This window comes from Podarcis gaigeae (genome assembly GCF_964106915.1).
Source record: "Podarcis gaigeae genome assembly, chromosome: 6".
NCBI classification, from domain to species: Eukaryota; Metazoa; Chordata; class Lepidosauria; order Squamata; family Lacertidae; genus Podarcis; species Podarcis gaigeae.
In genome coordinates this window covers 49,701,054-49,714,140 of record NC_139682.1, presented here as the reverse complement: position 1 = coordinate 49,714,140, position 13,087 = coordinate 49,701,054, and the positions used below count along the sequence as shown (strand labels likewise).

General features: G+C 43.1%; 1 protein-coding gene and 1 long non-coding RNA gene across 22 annotated transcripts in view; one reads left to right on the top strand and one right to left on the bottom strand.

Moving 5' to 3' along the window:
• PTPRF (protein tyrosine phosphatase receptor type F) overlaps positions 1–13,087 on the bottom strand; it is a 485,633-nt gene that overhangs the window by 282,476 nt on the left and 190,070 nt on the right. The window lies entirely within an intron of this gene.
• Positions 1–13,087, top strand: part of LOC310846181 — a 394,522-nt gene that overhangs the window by 308,406 nt on the left and 73,029 nt on the right. The window lies entirely within an intron of this gene.

Sequence of the window (13,087 nt, the reverse complement as noted above, 5' to 3'; positions counted from 1 at the left end):
CTGACACTTACCAGTAAATCTAACATAACATAAAGATAGCATTTGAATAATTTCTCTTCCTTCACAGCCAACCTTCACAGCTACAGTTGCAAGTATGTGAGAATAGGAATCCTTCTAGTAAATATGAAGTTGTTTTTACAGTGGTACCTCAGGTTAAGAACTTAATTCATTCTGGAGGTCTGTTCTTAAGCTGAAACTGTTCTTAACCTGAGGTACCACTATAGCTAATGGAGCCTCCCACTGCCACCGCTGTGCAATTTCTGTTCTCATCCTGAAGCAAAGTTCTTAACCTGAGGTACTATTTCTGGGTTAGCAGAGCCTGTAACCTGAAGCGTCTGTAATCCGAGGTACCAATGTACGTGCATTGTGCCCTTGGGATAGGACGGGGGGAAATAAAAATAAAATAAAATCAACAGAAAATGTTGCCAACCATGTGTGAATCCTGCACATTTAGATGCAACATCAATATCCTTATTACTTAAATTGGCTTCCTACCCCATATGCCAAATTATCCTCCTGTTTCAACCTCTGCATCCTCTTACTCTCTGGGGCATCATCTGACTCCTGGATCTGCAAGTCAATTCATACCTTATACTTTGAGCTTTGTAATAAAAAGCACCGAAGCTTAGAAGACAAAGCATGCATCTAGCACCACCAACAGAGTGTTCTACAGTCATAGTTAAAAGACAGGTTTCCCAGCAAGGAAGAAAAGATTAAGCCGCCCACTTGTCCATTTAAATGTGTGTGCAGTAGTCAGCTATATCATATTTGTATCTTGCCACTTAACTTGAGTATTTCTTGTACCTGATTTTTTTTTTTCAGAAGTAGTAGTAAAGTATGGATTGGTTTTAAGTGGGTTATGTTCCAAAAACATTTGAAATGTCAAGCAGGAGCCATTCTGCTTCTGACTTTCAGGATTACAGATACAGAAAATGCAAAATCCTAAACACTAAAATTCTTTCATCTGTCATGGCTAACTCTTCTGAATAGCTGCATTAAGGACTTAATTTCTGATAAATGACAGGGTACTGGATTCTATTTACCATGAAACTACAAATTAAAACGAATAAACAAATGTGCACAAATTTGTTTGAAATTCTGGCTTCTTTTTGAAAAAATGGCACATTATTCTAAGGCTGGATTGGAGAAGTATCAAGCACCTCCTCCGCAAACTCAGAAACAATAAATAATCTCACCAAAAATGGAAGTGAAAGAAGAGAAATGCTGTGAAAGAGAAATGCAGAGTTTAGGAATTCAGGCAGAAATTAAGAAATCTCCTCGCAGGACAGCAGTTATTCCTCAAGTGCATCTCTAAACTGAAGACCAAAATATATTCTCAAACAACCACGTAAGAGAGTAAGACACTTGAGTAGCTGATAGAAGAGCTAAATGAGAAGTTGAATAGGGTTATTTGCACAAAAGGAAAGGTCACATGTATTAATTTGCCCCAGTCTGGGGGGGGGGGGGAGATGAAGCCTGTGGTGTGGCTCTGTCCTACCCACGTCTGTCACTTTAGAACTGCCCAGTACCTCTAGTCCTCAGTCATGTCCAAGTATACACAGGCCTGTCATCTCACAGGGGGCAAATCAGGAAGTAATTGGCATGTGGACATCCTCCACCTCCCAGCCATGGCCACCCTGCTCACTTCATTCTTTAGCTCCTCATCATTTTCCTGGTTATCAGGTTTTGCTCATCTGAATGGCTCGACAGAGCCTCCTGCCAATCAAAACCCTGGATGAAGAGCCATTAAAACAGGACTGTGGCCAACATTGTTTTGACCCCTTTGTCCCCTCATCATGCCAGAAACTACCAACACCAAATGACCATGGAGAGCAAGATTTACTGTTAGTTTCTCCTAGTGCAGGACCAGTCCTAATAATCCTTTTGAATGAACCACTTAGTTGGATTTCTCAGCTACACTAGTTTCTGGGCACCCTCAAGGACTGGTGGTCCCTTACACTGCATAGACCTTTTGGGCTATGCTACTCAGAGTCCCATGGACTGCAAGAAGATCAAACCTATCCATTCTGAAGGAAATCAGCCCTGAGTGCTCACTGGAAGGACAGATCCTGAAGCTGAGGCTCCAATACTTTGGCCACATCATGAGAAGAGAAGACTCCCTGGAAAAGACCCTGATGTTGGGAAAGATGGAGAGCACAAGGAGAAGGGGACAACAGAGAACGAGATGGCTGGACAGTGTTCTCAAAGCTACCAGCATGAGTTTGACCAAACTGTGGGAGGCAGTGGAAGACAGGAGTGCCTGGCGTGCTCTGGTCAATGGGGTCACAAAGAGTCGGACACAACTAAACAACAACAAAAACTGACTATTATTCCCTGCTTGGGAGAGCAGGAGGGGAAACAGGCTGAAGTTTTCAAGCAAGCAACTTGGAAGTTCAACTCACTGTTTCCCAGTTCCTGAGGAGACTATGTCAAGGCAGAAAGAGGAGACAAAATTCACCATGTCTGGGGCCATGCCACATAGCTCCTTGCCCTGGCATCCTTGCATACAGCCCACACAACTGAAAGGAATGAGCCATTTTGTGTACTAGCTTCACCATGACTTGGAATCCAACCCCTCGGGATTCCAGATTGCAGAGAAACATGTACCTAGGAAGGCTCTCTCCCTTCAGACATTTGCATTGTGCACATGGGTGCCAGGGAGAGGAGGTACTTGACCCAGTCCCACTCATGTGTATTCCTTAACTGTAAGTATAATGCCCGGAGAGAGAGAGAGAGAGAGAGAGAGAGAGGCTAACAATGAAGTCCATCACACTATGAGAGAAACCTGGTGTTGAGGGAAGAAACCAGCCCTATACTTTCCCTTTTATATCCTACTGAGAGGGCAAGCGGCATTGTCTAATGATCCTGAGGAATATGTTGAAATAGCTATTCTTAATTATTAATCATTAAACTTTGACCATGTCAGGAACGTACACATGGTGGGCCATGTGAGAAATTGTGTGAAAGGGAACAATAAGATCAGCATATACTGTCCAAAGTAGATACCAATCAGCCTGTGTATTACACAAGAAGAGGAAATGAGAATATAGCCATTTAATTAATGAGCTTACACCCACTGCACAGTGCAGAGGCACTATAACGGGAACACAGTTTGGCAATACTAGGGGGAAGAGACAGAAAAGGTTGCTCATCAAGATATAATTAGAGAACAATGCCAACAGAGTTACTGCAGTGCTGGCAATATATATATATATATATATGCAGGTTTTGGTGTCCTCGGGTGTCTTCCCGTGTAAAAGTTGGGGTGTCTAGGCGACGTTTCGACGAGGTCTCACTCGTCATCTTCAGGCTGGTGCTTTCGGCTTCTTGTTACTGGAACAGAGCGGGATCTCAATGTTTGAGTTCCTATAAATACTGTAGAGGGGGTGTGGTGTCTAGCCTCCAATGTTCTGGGCAGAGAGGAAGTTCCCAGGCTAGTGTGCCTTTTCTTCTTTTGTTCCTTAATTACTTGAGAGATACCTTGAGTGATTTCTTGAGTGATATCCTGAGTACCACTTGGGTGGGTCATTAGGTGTGGATTAGTTGCTAAAGTCTTTGTGTCTTGACCTCTTGAACTTTGTGAAGAGTTTTCCTGAGAAGATGGCTGTATTGCACTTAGTTGTGCTTTGGCTTGGCTTCGTGTATAGGGGCGAGCTGTGGTTTTGTGGCTTGTGTCAGCCAGATCTGTGTAGGGATTGCAGGGGGGTGCAGCATCCGGAGGTGCCACCATGGATTGGCTACTGGATGGTGTCAGTAATTCATCTGTGGAGAGGGTCTGGGTTTGGGTCTGGTGTGGTTGATTGGTGTTGGCGTTCTGTGTGCCTCTGGATCTGGTGTCAGTTTTTGTGGGGAGGGCTAATTTCCAGATGTCTGGCAAGCGGGATGTGTCGTCACGCTTGTTCATGTTGTGAGGGTGTTTCTCTATCTCGATGGCTTCCATGATTATTCTCTTGTGGTGATGTTCCGTGTTAAAGAGCAATTTGGAATCTGCAAAATTAATTTCGTGTCCTGTTTCTTTCATGTGTTGGAAAAGAGAGGAAGTTTTTTCTTCTTTTTTGACGGCATTCTTGTGTTCTGCGATACGTGCATTTATTCGTCTGTTTGTTTGTCCAATGTACGTGGCTGGGCAGACTTTGCAGGGTATTTCATAGATCCCTTGGTTTTCCAACTGGATTTTATCCTTGGGGTTTCTGAGGATATTGGCTATTTTTTGGTTGGTGCAAAATATATATATATGCTTTCGTAGATTTTCACGGGTACAGGAATGCAGGTTTTGGTGTCCTCGGGTGTCTTCCCGTGTAAAAGTTGGGGTGTCTAGGCGACGTTTCGACGAGGTCTCACTCGTCATCTTCAGGCTGGTGCTTTCGGCTTCTTGTTACTGGAACAGAGCGGGATCTCAATGTTTGAGTTCCTATAAATACTGTAGAGGGGGTGTGGTGTCTAGCCTCCAATGTTCTGGGCAGAGAGGAAGTTCCCAGGCTAGTGTGCCTTTTCTTCTTTTGTTCCTTAATTACTTGAGAGATACCTTGAGTGATTTCTTGAGTGATATCCTGAGTACCACTTAGGTGGGTCATTAGGTGTGGATTAGTTGCTAAAGTCTTTGTGTCTTGACCTCTTGAACTTTGTGAAGAGTTTTCTTGAGAAGATGGCTGTATTGCACTTAGTTGTGCTTTGGCTTGGCTTCGTGTATAGGGGCGAGCTGTGGTTTTGTGGCTTGTGTCAGCCAGATCTGTGTAGGGATTGCAGGGGGGTGCAGCATCCGGAGGTGCCACCATGGATTGGCTACTGGATGGTGTCAGTAATTCATCTGTGGAGAGGGTCTGGGTTTGGGTCTGGTGTGGTTGATTGGTGTTGGCGTTCTGTGTGCCTCTGGATCTGGTGTCAGTTTTTGTGGGGAGGGCTAATTTCCAGATGTCTGGCAAGCGGGATGTGTCGTCACGCTTGTTCATGTTGTGAGGGTGTTTCTCTATCTCGATGGCTTCACACAAGTGCCCATTAATGAAGCCTTGACAGCTATTCAAAACAAATACAATCCCCCCGAATACATCTTGGACCTGACCAACCACTGCCTAACCAACACGTACTTCATCCACAATGGACAAAGATACAAACAGATAGAAGGAGCACCTATGGGATCACCCCTCTCACCGGTCATCGCAAACCTGTACATGGAACACTTTGAAACCAATGCTTTAGACAAGTCAGAACACAAACCCAAACTTTGGCTCAGATATGTTGACGACACCTTTGTAATTTGGCCACACGGGAAGGAAAAACTGGATAGCTTCCTCACACATCTCAACAACTTACACCCCAAAATACAATTCACTATGGAAATAGAAGCCAACAACCAACTTCCCTTCCTTGACGTCCTAATCTACAAAAAACCTGATGGCTCCCTAGGACACACTATCTACCAGAAAAAAACACACACCAACCGCTACTTACATGCACAATCACACCACCACCCTGCACAAATAAACTCCGTAGCCAAGACTCTCATCTCCAGAACCAAACGCCTGGCTGACAAAGACCACTTGACAACTGAGTTACAGAATCTCTCAAATGTGTTAATTGCCAATGGATACCAGCAAAACAGGATTACGAAGCTAATCCAAAAGGAAACACCCCCCAAAAACCAAGACACAGAAGAAAACAATGGCATGGCCCTCCTTCCTTATATCAAGGGCACTACAGATAAAATTAGCAAAATCCTCCATAAACACAATATCAAAACAGCCTTTTGCACCAACCAAAAAATAGCCAATATCCTCAGAAACCCCAAGGATAAAATCCAGTTGGAAAACCAAGGGATCTATGAAATACCCTGCAAAGTCTGCCCAGCCACGTACATTGGACAAACAAACAGACGAATAAATGCACGTATCGCAGAACACAAGAATGCCGTCAAAAAAGAAGAAAAAACTTCCTCTCTTTTCCAACACATGAAAGAAACAGGACACGAAATTAATTTTGCAGATTCCAAATTGCTCTTTAACACGGAACATCACCACAAGAGAATAATCATGGAAGCCATCGAGATAGAGAAACACCCTCACAACATGAACAAGCGTGACGACACATCCCGCTTGCCAGACATCTGGAAATTAGCCCTCCCCACAAAAACTGACACCAGATCCAGAGGCACACAGAACGCCAACACCAATCAACCACACCAGACCCAAACCCAGACCCTCTCCACAGATGAATTACTGACACCATCCAGTAGCCAATCCATGGTGGCACCTCCGGATGCTGCACCCCCCTGCAATCCCTACACAGATCTGGCTGACACAAGCCACAAAACCACAGCTCGCCCCTATACACGAAGCCAAGCCAAAGCACAACTAAGTGCAATACAGCCATCTTCTCAAGAAAACTCTTCACAAAGTTCAAGAGGTCAAGACACAAAGACTTTAGCAACTAATCCACACCTAATGACCCACCTAAGTGGTACTCAGGATATCACTCAAGAAATCACTCAAGGTATCTCTCAAGTAATTAAGGAACAAAAGAAGAAAAGGCACACTAGCCTGGGAACTTCCTCTCTGCCCAGAACATTGGAGGCTAGACACCACACCCCCTCTACAGTATTTATAGGAACTCAAACATTGAGATCCCGCTCTGTTCCAGTAACAAGAAGCCGAAAGCACCAGCCTGAAGATGACGAGTGAGACCTCGTCGAAACGTCGCCTAGACACCCCAACTTTTACACGGGAAGACACCCGAGGACACCAAAACCTGCATATATATATATATATATATATATATCCTGCTCTGTATATTAACTTGTCAACAATAATGTAACCATATCATTTATTCCAAGATCGTATTTGACTGGAAAACTGCCAAAGCCATAGATTCAGCATCTCAAAATTGGTCATTTCTCCCTTCCCTTATGTATATTGTATAGATTAGATACCATTTCCATTCAACTCTGCTGTTAGCAGACAGCCACTTCCAACACTGCCCCCTAAGTATTAATCACACATGCTGTCAGTCAGCAACCTTCCATACTCTTGTTTTAAAATGGATAAATGAAGAAGTGTGATATAAAAAGTAACAGTAGTGAAGGCTGAAAAAGCTCAGGTACTACTCCAGGAAATTGGGTGCAAGTCTCTCAAGGAAACCACCTACACACACACACACACACACACACACACTCTTTTATATTTATATAAATAAAAATCTACATACACACACATAATTAAATACAACCCTATTAAAAATTCTTCTCCTAGTCCCTTGGCTAATTAAACAATATATGACCTTTTAAACTTGGGGAGTTACTTGTTTGCTTGTTACTATGCTTTGTATTTTGTGTTTTTATATTGTAAACTGCCATGTGATCCTCAGATGAAAGGTGATTTTTTTGGGGGGGGGAACGACGACACCACCACTGAAAACACTTACATCCATTTAAAAGCACACAAATGCACACACTGTACAATGTCCACCCCAGAAGATCCTGCCACAACAGACAGCTAGTGAACAAAGGCTTGTCGGAACAAAAAAACCATTTGTTTGTCTTTGAAAAGAAAACAGAGAGGGAGCTAGCATACCCTCCTGTGGAAGAGAGTTCCACAATCTGGGAGCAGCCACCAAGAAGGCCCTCTTTTGTGCCCTCACCAAATGTGCCTATGATGGTGACAGCACTGAAAGAAAGGCCTCCCCAGAAGATCTGAAGCCTGGGCAAGCTCATATACGATCCTTCACATAGCCTGGACCCAAGCCGTTATAGGGCTTGGGAAGTCATAACCAGCACTTTGAACTGTGTTCAGAAATGGGCCGGGAGCCAGTGGAGCTGTTGTAACAAAGAATTTCTGTTTTCCCTGTAACCAACTCGGGGAAGGCAATAATATATAAGCAAGCAGTATGGCACAGTGTTAATAGAGACCAGAAATACTGGAACGAACATTTAAAACACAAACTTTTTTATATAAAAAATAAACACCTAAAACTTGCTCCTCCAAAAAAAAGAAAGAAAAAAGAAAACCCCTAAAAACTACACCTTGTCCAGTTCCACTTGCCCTGTTCAATAGCTTAGGATAAAGGCTGCAATTACATTTTGTGGGATTCACAAAATGCAGCAAGACCAGCTTGGGGAAGAGTACTGTGAGAAAGACATGCTATCTGTGATGCTGAGGTCCTCTTCAAAGACAGTATTTATTCCTGTAGAGATTGTCTTTTCAAAGTGGTTATTGCCCAGCAGGCAATATTTTTTCCCTGGCACAATTCCTGAAGAAAGCCTTGTTAAGCAGCTGTGAAGTTAGGTTGGAAAGCATTCATCCCCTTGGGTATCTGAACCTTCCCATCATCAGCACCGCATACTAGACACCAACAACTACAGAGTACACCCTCTCATACAAAGTCCATTCCCACTCCTTTAATTTGAGAGATAAGGAAACTGTGGTCTGTATATCACCTCCTTTAAACGAATGCATACAATATTTAGAATAAGTCCAGCAGCTCAACTCTCATCAGGGATTACTGATTGATTGGTACAAAACCACACCTCAAGCAGAGGGAAGCAGCTTTCTCATGAAACAATCCTTTAAAATGTCATAAAACCGCCTCTCTCACCTTGATCCTGACATGATATATGATCAGCTCGTGTGTAAGCAATGAATGATGCCTCTTATGACTATTAGATTTAATTCCCATTTTTCCTCTCATCCCACTATTTTCTTCTCCCTGATCTGAATGCACTCAAAAATGTTGCAGTGATATAGTTAACAGCAACACATTACTAAGCAGATACAGGTACTGAAATCCCAAAGATTGTTTGTATTCAAAGCCAGGGATCTCCTGTGAAAGAACTAATTGTGTGCTACAGTTTGTCAAGGTGTATCATAGTCGTCTACATCATTTGAAAGAATCGAAGCATGCATAGCTAATAGCGATATTCCAGCTATGTATTCCATTGCTCAGTTCAAACATCACTTCAAACCATGGCTAGGAACAAACCATAGTTATGGCTCCCAAGGCCATTGCAACTTACCAACAGGAGAGCTGAGGAGAAGAAAATGAAAACAGTTCCTATATACTTGCAAACCGAAACTATTGCTTAGGTTCCAAACCATGGCTATAGCAAACCAGTTTGCCATTAAGGGCACAGAGCCTGTATAAAAACTGAATTTCTTGCTATGATTTTATAGAGGCATGATATTGCTTCATCACATATTCAACAGAACACCAACTACAGTGGCATGTGCCCAACTCACGTTTACAATTTTGGAATAATGTCTTCCCATGAACTTTGTATTTTAGGGAAGGAAGGAGGGGTGGGGTGTGCTTATTATAGAGGGGGGATATCTGTATGTTCTTTGAAAATCAATTTTAAACATCTATTTTTAAAAATGTGAACCATACAGTAAGATTGAGGCGAACCCCCTCTTAACTACTGCTTAATTTTTGTTTTTCTAAAGAAAACTCTGGTACTTGGGAGACTTAGGTAAGTTAAGTAGGGGGGAAGCTTTATTTTACCGAACAAAACTGGTAAAACAAAAGATGTCAGTTGATAGAAATCTTTCAAGTGTGTGTGTGTGTGTGTGTGTGTGTGTGTGTGTGTGTGAAATTTAGTGGATGTAACAGGCTTCTAAACAAGGTGGTAATCGCACAGCTTCTTTTCACTGTATAGGTGTTACAGCTTAATACTTTGGCTTTTAAACAAGGTGGTGCCTTCTGTCACACACCTTCAATAAATCACACTCCTGAGGCTCCTCTAGCAGTATAACAGACCCAGGGGATCACCACACCCCTACTTACTAGTTTGGCATTCTCCTCTTTCCAGAATATCACTCCCCTTCTGACTGAAATGAGACCCAAGTCAAGTGTTCCCTCAAACTTCTACTTCTCTTGTCTGAATACTCTTAAAAAACACTAACCACTGTCTTTCAAACTAAGCTCAGAGACTTCCTTCTCTGGCTACAGATATTTTCCTCAGAGTAAATTTTACACACGCACACACGCACAGGGAGCTATGCTCTTACCCAGCTGAACACCAAGAATGTCAACTCTCCCCTCTCTAATGCTTTCTCTTTTCCCTTCCTGCTGACTCCACCCACCTCTGGCTAGATGTAACCACAGCCAATCAGAAGGAGGCTGCAGTTCAGCACTCTGGTGGAATCCTGAGGCACTGCATCTCCAAACTCTTGCCAGGGTGCTGTCAGCATAAAGACAAGGCAAAGTTTCTTACAGTCCTTTTTATTTCAAACTTTACAGAGAGAGTCTATAGAACCCAGCCTCTTGGATAATGGCATTGTCCCGAGTGAATCTCCACTCCCTTCTCTCCCACTACCTCATTCGTCGTCATCATCTCCTCTATGGATGCTGGCTAAGTGCCCTCTGAGCTCTTTACTTTCAAGGCTCGCCAGGTTCTGGGAGATGGTGGGTCTGGAATGCTTTCCAGTGACAACGTGTCAGCCAGCTGCTGCTCTGGCTCTGCCTGCTCCTCCTCTCCCATTATTTCCCAACGTTTCCCTACATCTGCCTCTGAGCTGTGACCTCCCGCAAACCACTGTTGTAAATCTATCTTGTTTTCCTCTTCCCCCTCCCTGGAAGGGTCAGGATGGGGGTGAAGTCTCCACCACTCCTCCTCCTCCTCCTCCCAGTCCCTGACAACTCTGGTCTAGCTGAGCTTTCCATCGTAAAGAGAAAGGAAGCTTTGAGGATGTACACATGAATTTATTTTATACATAAAGACTATATGGGCCATGTAATTCCTCTAATTCAACAAATATATTTCGTAGGCTTCAAAATATGTAAATGGCCAGACAGGTGCAAATTAAATGCTTTGTGAAGAAAAGACTGCAGAAAAATTGTTAGAGAGATATGTACTGAGTTGCCATGCATTACCCACTAAACGTAAGAGAAACTCAAAACAGCGCTAGACATAGTTTGGAAACAATAAACCTAGCTGTTAGAAAAAAGTAATTAAATTCTCTTTCATTTTCTGGGCCCGGGTTTGCAGGACTCTTTCCACAAAAACAAGAGGGATTTCTGGATTGTGCTTCCCTCCTATAGTTCACACAAGTCAGTGATGCAGAGATAAATAAAGATGCCTCCACATCTGCTTTGTGTTTTTTTTAATTTCTGTTTCCTCTCCATACATGTTTGCAATGTTACCATATGGGCATATATACTGCAGCCTCTGCCCCATGTGAGTGCTGAATGCTTACTGAGTATATGAGCCGAGAAAGACAAGACTGCAGCAGGGTTGTTCCTGCAGTGCCAAGGAGCCGCTGTTTAAAAGCTGAAAAATGGAACTGAGGGACAATAAAAAGATGTACTCTAGAACTTAAAGCTGATTCCTAATAGCCTAGGGACAAGTAAACAAAGGGGAGTCAGAGATTAAATTCTAGAATGAATGGTTATGGCTCTTAAATGACAGACATACCTTCCTCATACTCACTACTCCCCCTCGTGTATTATAATTAGGAGTGAAGTAAACATATGGGGGAGGGAAGTGGGGACAAGCACACTAGCTCTGCCTGCATCACCATTCTGATCGCTCTCCAACTTGTAGAGGGATATTACAGTGGTACCTCGAGTTACAAATGCCTCAGGTTACAAACGCTTCAGGTTACAAACTCCACTAACCTGGAAGAGTTACCTCGAGTTGATAACTTTGCCCCAGGATGAGAACAGAAATTTTGTGCCAGTGGCGCAGCAAGCAGCAAGAGGCCCCATTAGCGAAAGCACGCCTCTAGTTAAGAACAGTTTCAGGTTAAGAACGGACCTCCAGAACGAAATAAGTTCGTAACTAGAGGTACCACTGTATCTGCAAAGGGAAACCTTCGGTACTTATGGAGGCTCCATGTGTATTTTTAAAATCCTGGAAAAGATAAGTTCTAAAATGTATGGGGAGCCTCCATAAGTACAGAAGGCCCTGTTACCTTCTGTGAGTTTGAGGAAGAGGTGGAGTTACTGCACTCTTCCCTACTGCCCCCCCCCCGCCATGTTGACTTAACTCCTAATTAGAATACATGAAGTATTCTCGTGTTTAAATACTTTTCAAGAGCTTAACTCCTCAGGAGACCTCCAAATGCACCTAGGTGTCACCTGCAGAATGCTAGGACCCGGGGTCCACAATTTTGGCTACTACATTCCAATCCTCAAGTATGGAAGCTGTTCTCTGAGGGTTAAGTTAGAAGATCAGCTATTTCACATTTGAGCTCTTGGAGAACTCTCTAGTGAGCTTTTCTGAGCGGTGGCAGCAGCACAAAAGTAATTCTGGAAATTTCTGCAAATGTTCTTCTTGAGAAAGCGAAACAATGTTTTTCTTTGCTGCACGCTGGGTTTTTGCAAAGAGGAGAGAGAGAGAGATACTATTCCTCTTTTCCATCCCCACATTACCCACTGAGCTTCTTCTGTTGCTTCTTGCAAAAGCCCACAATCGTTTAGTCCATTGAAAACTCTGTGTGCGATTGCATATAAAGGAGATGTGGCTTCTTTCTCTTCCTTCTTTGAAAGAAGGGGCAAGTTCTCCATGGGGATTTACAGAAGGCAGCAGTATGCTGGACATTCCTGGGATAGCTCAGCCGGCAGAGCCTGAAACTCTTAATCTTAGGGTTGCGGGTTCAATCCCCACGTTGGGAGAAAGATTCCTGCATTTCAGGGGGTTGTATTTGATGACCCTCATGATCTCTTCCAATTATACAATTTTCTATGATTCTAAGTAGTAAAAGAAACCACCCCTCCCACAAGTTGGGTCTCCCAGAAAGCAGGCTTCTGTTGAAAGTGTGGAGAACCTGTCACTGGCAAGAGGCTGGGGGAATTTACAGAACCTTACATTTACATCACATTAAATGTGATGCTGGCACTACAAAAGCTGTAAAATCAATCAGCTAGATTACAACAACAAAAGGGGCAAAAAGTTTCAGCAGGAAAATTATCAATCCTCATTCTTATGCAAGATATATATATGGGACTAAACGAGGGGTCAGCAAACTTTTTCAGGAGGGGGCTGGTCCACTGTCCCTCAGACCTTGTGGGGGGCCGCACTATATTTTGAAAAAATAAAATAAAAAATGAACAAATTCCTATGCTCTACAAATAACCCAGAGATGCATTTTAAATAAAAAAC